Source organism: Alexandromys fortis, unplaced genomic scaffold (genome assembly GCF_014885135.2).
Source record: "Alexandromys fortis isolate MF-2015 unplaced genomic scaffold, M_Fortis_MF-2015_v1.1 scaffold_324, whole genome shotgun sequence".
Classification (NCBI taxonomy): Eukaryota; Metazoa; Chordata; class Mammalia; order Rodentia; family Cricetidae; genus Alexandromys; species Alexandromys fortis.
In genome coordinates, this window is record NW_026068221.1 from 566,135 (window position 1) to 573,795 (window position 7,661).

General features: G+C 39.9%; 1 pseudogene; it reads left to right on the forward strand.

Annotated features, from left to right (window-relative positions):
- Positions 1-7,295: 7,295 nt before the first annotated feature.
- The window catches only part of LOC126493544 (60S ribosomal protein L6-like), a 1,723-nt pseudogene continuing 1,357 nt past the window's right edge, over positions 7,296-7,661 (forward strand).

A 7,661-nucleotide genomic window follows, 5' to 3' on the forward strand; every position in this document is an offset into this window, starting at 1 on the left:
TTTGCATTCCCACCAGCAATGGATGAGTGTACCCCTTTCTCCACAACCTCTCCAGCAAAGGCTATCATTGGTGTTTTTGATTTTAGCCATTCTGACAGGTGTAAGATGATATCTCAAAGTTGTTTTGATTTGCATTTCCCTGATCGCTAAGGAGGTTGAGCACATTTTAATAAGTATATTTATTCGTATTGATCAAGTTCAAATGAAGCAGAGATCATAGCAGGAATAGGCATTGATCTCTGTATTGTAATATCAGTAGGTCTGCAGATTCACTTGTGGAACTTGGTTATTGTAAAATCAAGACTTCTTCCCTAGGAACATGCACGTGAGCGACTGTTCATTTTCACGTTACCTTTTCTCGTTCACACATGTCTTCAGCTATCTAATTTACATTATTTGCTAATTTCTCTAAATTATTAGTCATCTTCATGGTAAAAACACCACTTCTTTAAAAATGACTTTTTTTTTAGATGTATGTGTGTCTGTGTGTGTATGCCACAAGTATATGGGTGTCTGTGAAGGCTATAGAGGAGGCTGATTTCCCTAGAGGTGGAGTTGGCAGCAGTGATGAGTGACTGGACACGGGTGCTGGGAGCGGAACTTGGTCCTCCGCAAGAGCAGCAAACACTTTTCACTCTTGGCTCATCTCTCCAGCCCAACCACTATTTCTAGAATTATAGTTTCTGATAGGAAACCTGATATTTAGGAGAAAATATTCTACTACTGTATATTTATTTTCTGCTTGCTGAGTTTTTGATATCTTAATAGTTCCAATAGTTCTTAGGTGACACTTGTGGTTTGTGTAGTTTTATATTAAATGCTTCCTCCTTTCTGTTTTTGAAATTTTATTGTTTTATAATTTCTTTACTTGTATTTAGGTACATTGGTATTTTGCCTGAATGTATGTCTGTGTGAGGGTGTTGGGTTCCCTGGAACTGGTATTACAGATGGTTGTGAGCTGCCATGTGGGTACTGTGAATTGAACCATGGGTCCTCTGGAAGAACAGTCAGTGTTCTTAACGGTTGAGCCATCTCTCCAGCCCTGAAATTTTATTTTTATTGTTACTAAAACAAGAATAAATTTTAAACAGGACAAAGATGCAGTGATTTTCAAGTATATGGATAAGTCTGAGTGTAAATTTATATTCTTTCTAAATTCATCCTTTATGAATTCCAAATGTTCAATCAAAATATTTGATTGAGAAATTCAATTTCCATCAAGAGACATTCTGGACAAGCACCTCGATTATAAGAAGGCAAGATTTGCCCAGCGATCTTGTTTGCTTTCAATTTCCAGGAGGATGTATATATGTTTTTCTTTGGGTTCACCTTGTTATTTGGCTTCTCTAGGCTTGTGAACTATAGGCTCAATGTCCTTTGTTTATGACTAGAGTCCACTAATGAGTGAGTACATACCATATTCATCTTTTTGGGTCTGGGTTATCTCACTCAGGATAGTGTTTTCTATTTCCATCCATTTGCATGCAAAATTCAAGGTGTCATTTTTTTTTTTTTTTACTGCTGAGTAGTACTCTAATGTGTATATATTCCACACTTTGGTAGGGGTGGGGGTGGGGATGGGGGAAGGGGAGAGGGGGAAAAAGAAGGGAGAAGGTGAAAGACTAGGGAGAGCTTCTGGGAGTGGGAGGGTGGAGATGGAGGAAGGGCGGATATAGGAGCAGGGAAGAAGATATCTACATTAAGGGAGCCATTTTAGGGTTGGCAAGAGACTTGGCTCTAGAGGGGATTCCAGGTGTCCACAGGAATGCCCCCAGCTAGGTCCTTGGGCAGCAGAGAGAGTACCAGAACTGGCCTTGCCCCACTATCACACTGATGATTATCTCGAATATCACCATAGAATCTTCATTAGATGAAGGATAGAGATAGAGACAGAGACCCTCATCATAGCAATGGACTGAGCTCCCAAGGTCCAGTTGAAGAGCAGAAGGAGGGGGAAGATGAGCAAGGAAGTCAGGACTGTGAGGGGTTGGTCCACCCACTGAGACAGTGTGACTGTTCTAATGGGAGCTCACCAAATCTAGCTGGACCGGGTCCGAATGAGCATGTGATCAAACCAGACTCTCTGAATGTGGCTGACAATGAGGGCTGACTGAGAAGCCATTGATAAAGGCACTGGGACTTGTTTCTACTGCATGTACTGGCTTTTTGGGACCTAGTCTATATGAATGCACAGCTTCCTAGGCCTGGATGTAGGGGGGAGGGCCTTGGACTTCCCACAGGGCAGGGTACCCTGCCCTCTCTCAAGCAGGGAGGGGGAGGGAGGAGGGGGAGTGGGGGAACAGGAGGGGAATGGGAGGAGGGGAGGAAGTGTAAATTTTTGAATGGAAAAACAAACAAATAAATAAATAGGCAAGATTGGTTTTGTTTTTAGCATACCATTATACAGAAATGACAAAATGATTTTATGTCGAGACAGTGCAACTAAATACTAACACATACTCATACAAACTTTAAAAATGTTTCTTAAAAAATAGAAAATCAGAAGTAGAAATTATTTTCATATATTAAAAAGGTATAAAAAACTTTTCTAAACCTGAGTTGTCATTAGTTGATAGTCTCTCTCCGTGTTCTACTTTTAGAAATAAATTGCCAACAAAACACATAATTCCAATTTATACATGCCAATTCCAAAATAGGATGAAACCTTAAGATTTTTTATAAGTTGGCCGTTTCTTCCCTTCTAATATTCATGCTTCCTTATCTTTATTTTTCTTTGTTTGACCATGACTTCTTTGAGAGCCTCCTCGTTTTTCTCCTTTGTTTTATCCCTTAGCGGAACATACATCTTTTTCAAGGTTATTTTTACTTGTTTACTGATATCACACAAAAAGTAATATTCATAAATAATATCAATGAGTGGAAACAACTTATCCTAGTAGCCCACAGGGGAGTGATAAATCTACCATGTCAGAGAGCTTCATGTATTCTTTATCAGGTTAAGGATCTTTTTTAATATCTAATTTAATTTAACCAATAATGAATCACTTAATTACATATAATTCTTTACTACATAAACGAAGCTTTCCCTCTTCTTTTTATTAACAGTTTGAAATTTTAAGAATGACTGGCTTAATTTACTAAGTCCTGAGCTATAATTTACTTTATAATTTAATCTATTAACCACTGAGTTTCGGTGGTTGAGTGCTTGCCTGCTAGGATGAGACCTAGGTACACCTAGGTACAATCCCCAAAATTCAAATGCTTTGATGTAAGATTTCTTTTTCTGTTGACTTGCTGTTGTCAAGATTGATGAGAATAGAGCAGTCATTCTTGTCACTTTGGTAACCTATGGTATATTTTGAATGCTTCTAGACATTTTAACACTATTGTAAACTCCAACCCCCTTTCTAAATTGTTTAAAATAAATACAAATATCCTCACTACAACTGACAAGAGTCTGCCATAGTCAGACTTATAACACTTATGCCTCATCTTTCCCTTTTCTAATCATCCTAACTTCCTTGATATGCCTGGGCCAAATTGGCCACAAACCCTCCATAGGGCCTTTATATATGTTTGCCTTTCTGCTTAAGATTCTCTCCTCCTATATATCACCATATTTCCCTCATAATATTATGTTTTATCAAAGGTGAACTTTAAAGGCCTGGGAATATAGCTCAGTGCTAGAGTACTTACATAGCACCCTCTTTTACTCCCTTCCCAATCTCCTTCTTTCTTAATACGCTTCCTCCATTCAGGAGTTTTCTTTTGGGCACCGCATTTGCAAGAAAACATGCAATATCTATCTTTCCGAGACTGGTTTATTTTGCTTAATTTTCAGCTGCATCCATCTTACTTCTATTCGTGGCAACTAAAGACCCTCAGTTCTATCCATTTATTGACATGATTTATTTTGTATGGCAGAATAATGTGTCTAATACACACATACAAACACGCACACGCGCGCGCGCACACACACACACACACACACACACACACACGTATTGAAACCTTGTCCAGACAGAGGTTCTTTTTGGCTGTTGTTTTTGTTCTTTGAGAATTTCATTCAATGTGTTTTGATTATGTTCACACCTTCTGTCACCTCCTCCACATGCCACACCCAACTTGGTGTTGTCTTTTTGAAAAACCCACGTAGGCCAATTTGTGCTGCCCAAGATTTTCTTGGATATGTGGTCTTCCAAAGGAACATGCTCAATTTACCAGTGTTTATGCTCTTAAAGAAAACTGACCCTCCCACCCCCGCCAGAAGCTATCAGTTACCAATAGCTCCTAAACTAAGAGTGGGGATTTCATGCCCACTTCTTCTCCATGAGTGGTTTTTCCTGGTTTGGGTTTTCGTAGGTCTTGTGGATGCTGCCTCAACTCCTGTGAGTTATTAATATGCAGCTTCCCTGCTATATCCGGAAAACAACATTTCCTTGTACTCATCCACCACTTCTGGCTCTTACAGATGGAGATTTTTGACCAGGCAACAGTTCTGTTCTTTGGCGGGCTATGTGACTGTGGCCTAGGAAGAAAGAGGAAGAAGCAGAGGAAACCCATCCTAATTCTGATCCCTGAGGTTTGATGTGAGGGGAAGTACTGATTGGAGACCACTGGCATGGGGGTGGAGGGCAATCACACAGTTTTGAAGTTTGGAGTGCTTCATTGTTGATCAGTAGGGCCCATGAGAACATAACCTCTTTCTCATTCCATTCTTGTCTTCTAAAGGTCAGGGCAGTGACGACAGCAGAAATGATTGGCGTTGGTGACTTAAGAAGGCCGGATAAAGGAAGTTTTCATGTATCAGAGGGTGGACTGGGGTTACATGCAACCAACGTACATGGGGGTGTATGTTTTCATATTATCTGCAGCTGGAATATTCCTCAGTCAAGTGTCTACAAGCTTATCAATGAGTTATTTATAGCCATCTTTTCCCTCCTACTAGTGTAGAAGGAATAGGGAGACTGGGAACCTGAGTGAGACCTCGCTTGCCAAGTGTATCATATGGCCATCAGCATTGAGTTACTATTGTTTTGTGGGTTGTGGAGGAGCAGACAAAGGTCCCATCTGCTCAAGAGACTCATAAACAGCTCTTTTTTTTTCTCCTTGCTTGTGCATGTGTGTGCATGTGCGTGCGTACATCCGTGTGTGTGTGTGTGTGTGTGTGTGTGTAGGAGCATTTTCATTTTAACAAGATGAAAACCTCTCTCACTCCAAACCCCATTATTTCGAATGGGCTCAGGGTTGGGGGAAAACAAACTCAGTGGAATGCTGGCATAAACTATATGAGTAAAGAAAACAGAGTTGGATTGATTGAGAAAACGAAACAGGAGAACATATACAGAAATGGACCAAATCGGTTTCCAGTAAGTTTAGCAGGACTCCTGAGAAGTAAAATCTGAGATGAGGATTTTTATGAAAATGGTTTACTGAAGGAGTACTCTTAGGTGAAACCTATATGTACATAGCAGCATACAGCCAAAGAATCTAGGCAGAAACATAGTTCAGCTAGAGTCTAGCCTTAGTCTGAGATCAAGGAAACTTTGAAACAGAAAGGCATGAAGGAACTGGTCCATCTTGAGATAAGGGAGTTATGCTTCCATATCACTGAGAGAGATAGGGTACACAGTGTAAGTTGAGATGAGAGAGGCTTTGATTCCACAAAACGGCTCTGACAAATATTCAAATATGACTCTTTTGCAGTTGACGCTCATAGCAGCTAGCAGATAGGAACATCCATCTAATACCTGGAGTCTGGGGTGCATCAGTAGCTTCTGCTATACCCGCTATAGTTAGTCAGTCTGCACTCTTGTAATAAAAATGAGCTTCCCATCCACGTACCTCCACCCACTACCAGAAGATTCAATTTTGGCTTTGCTATCTTTGGAGTCTTTTCATGCGTGCAGCCTGTCAGGATATGGCCAGCTTATCCACAAATAAAGGCAAAAAGGAAACCGCTTGAGCTTCACTAATCTGGCTGCCTCAGAAATAGGCTAGCTTTTCCTCTCTAATGAAGAATCAAATCATACCCATCATTGTATGAATTTTGGATGGGGGATCGTCTATGCATCTTGGCACCTAGTGAAACTGCCTTTTGCATGTAATGAGATTATGGACTAATACAGAGGTTGAGGGAAATTTAAGTATGAGATATGCAATTCTGACGCATTTAGAACAGGTTTTGTAGAGGTTAAAACTGTACAATACATTTTTCATTGGAATACAGTTTAGGGTAAGTCAGGTCGATGGAAGGGCATTGAGGCAAAGGGTTCCTGCTACATTAATGGGAGATATATATATATACATATATATATGTATGTATGTATATATATATAATGCTAATATATAAAACATATAAAAATAAAGAAATACATATATCTAAAATCCATGTGGTAGCCCTGAATTCTTGGGAGGGGTAAAGATGGTACCATAGAGGAATTTCAACTTTGAGTCTTCATAGTGTCCATGTAAAAGAAAAACCAGCTTCCTTTCCTGTGGTTTTCTTGCTCATGAAGTATTGTTAAATTTTACAAGCCAGAACAGCAGGAAAGCATTGCTTCACACCGAAAACTCACATCAAACTTTGTTCTGCCTTTGCTACAGGCGAGGGCAACAGAAATCTGTGTTAAGGTTGCGGTTCTTGTGTTTAGGATCCAACCTTCCAGCTCACAGCTGTCCTGTCTGAGCCTTGCTATGTTCCTGAGCCACTGCTGAGGTAGGGCACAGGTATCTCTTTGTTCAGTAGAGTCATTTCTGTTTCTGAGTCAACCCTTTTGTCAAAAAGAAGGATTTTTTTTGACTATGGGAAAATTCCTGTCTTTGGAAATAGAAGTTATCTTACTCAGTTTCACAGATGAGGTCATAAGAATATAAATAAGTTAGCCAAGACTTTATCGACAATGATGGGTAATTCATTTTAAAGCATAGATCCAGTTAAAATAATTAAATGTTGAGAAATTGTACTGTAATCCAATTTATTCCTCCACTCCAGTTTCATTTTGAATGAAAAGAAATACCTCCTAGTGTTTCGAGAGAAGGAAATAGTATAGCATAATATAGGCTACAGTATGGTAGTTCATAATATATGTTTACAAAACAAGGATTCCCAAGTCCCAGATAATGGTTTGTTTTTCTTCAGTAGCAGACTTTCTCACACAGCTATATTTTTTACTACTCAAATTAAATACAGTGTGGTTGATCAGTTTGGAAATCTGATTTGCAATTAGCAAACAGTGGCTGGTAAAAGTACCATAAATTCAGGAACAACTGTCACTTGTAGTTAAGAAAGATCTCTTAAGAACACAATACACAGCTCTTTCCCATCTTGCAAGATGGCGGGTGAAAAAGGCGAGAAACCTGATACAAAAGAGAAGAAACTTGCAGCCAAGAAGGCTGGCGGTGATGCCCCTGCCGCTGGTGCAGCCAAAAAGGGTGACCCTAAAGCTAAAAAGCTCAAGAAGGGGAAGCCCCATTGCAGCCGAAATCCAGTCCTTGTTAGAGGAATTGGCACGTACTCGCGATCTGCTATGTATTCCAGGAAGGCCATGTACAAAAGGAAATACACAGCTGCGAAAACCAAGGTTGAAAAGAAGAAGAAAAAGGAAAAGGTCCTTGCCACTGTCACAAAACCAGTTGGTGGTGACAAGAATGGTGGTACCCGGGTGGTTAAGCTTCGAAAAATGCCCAGGTATTATCCT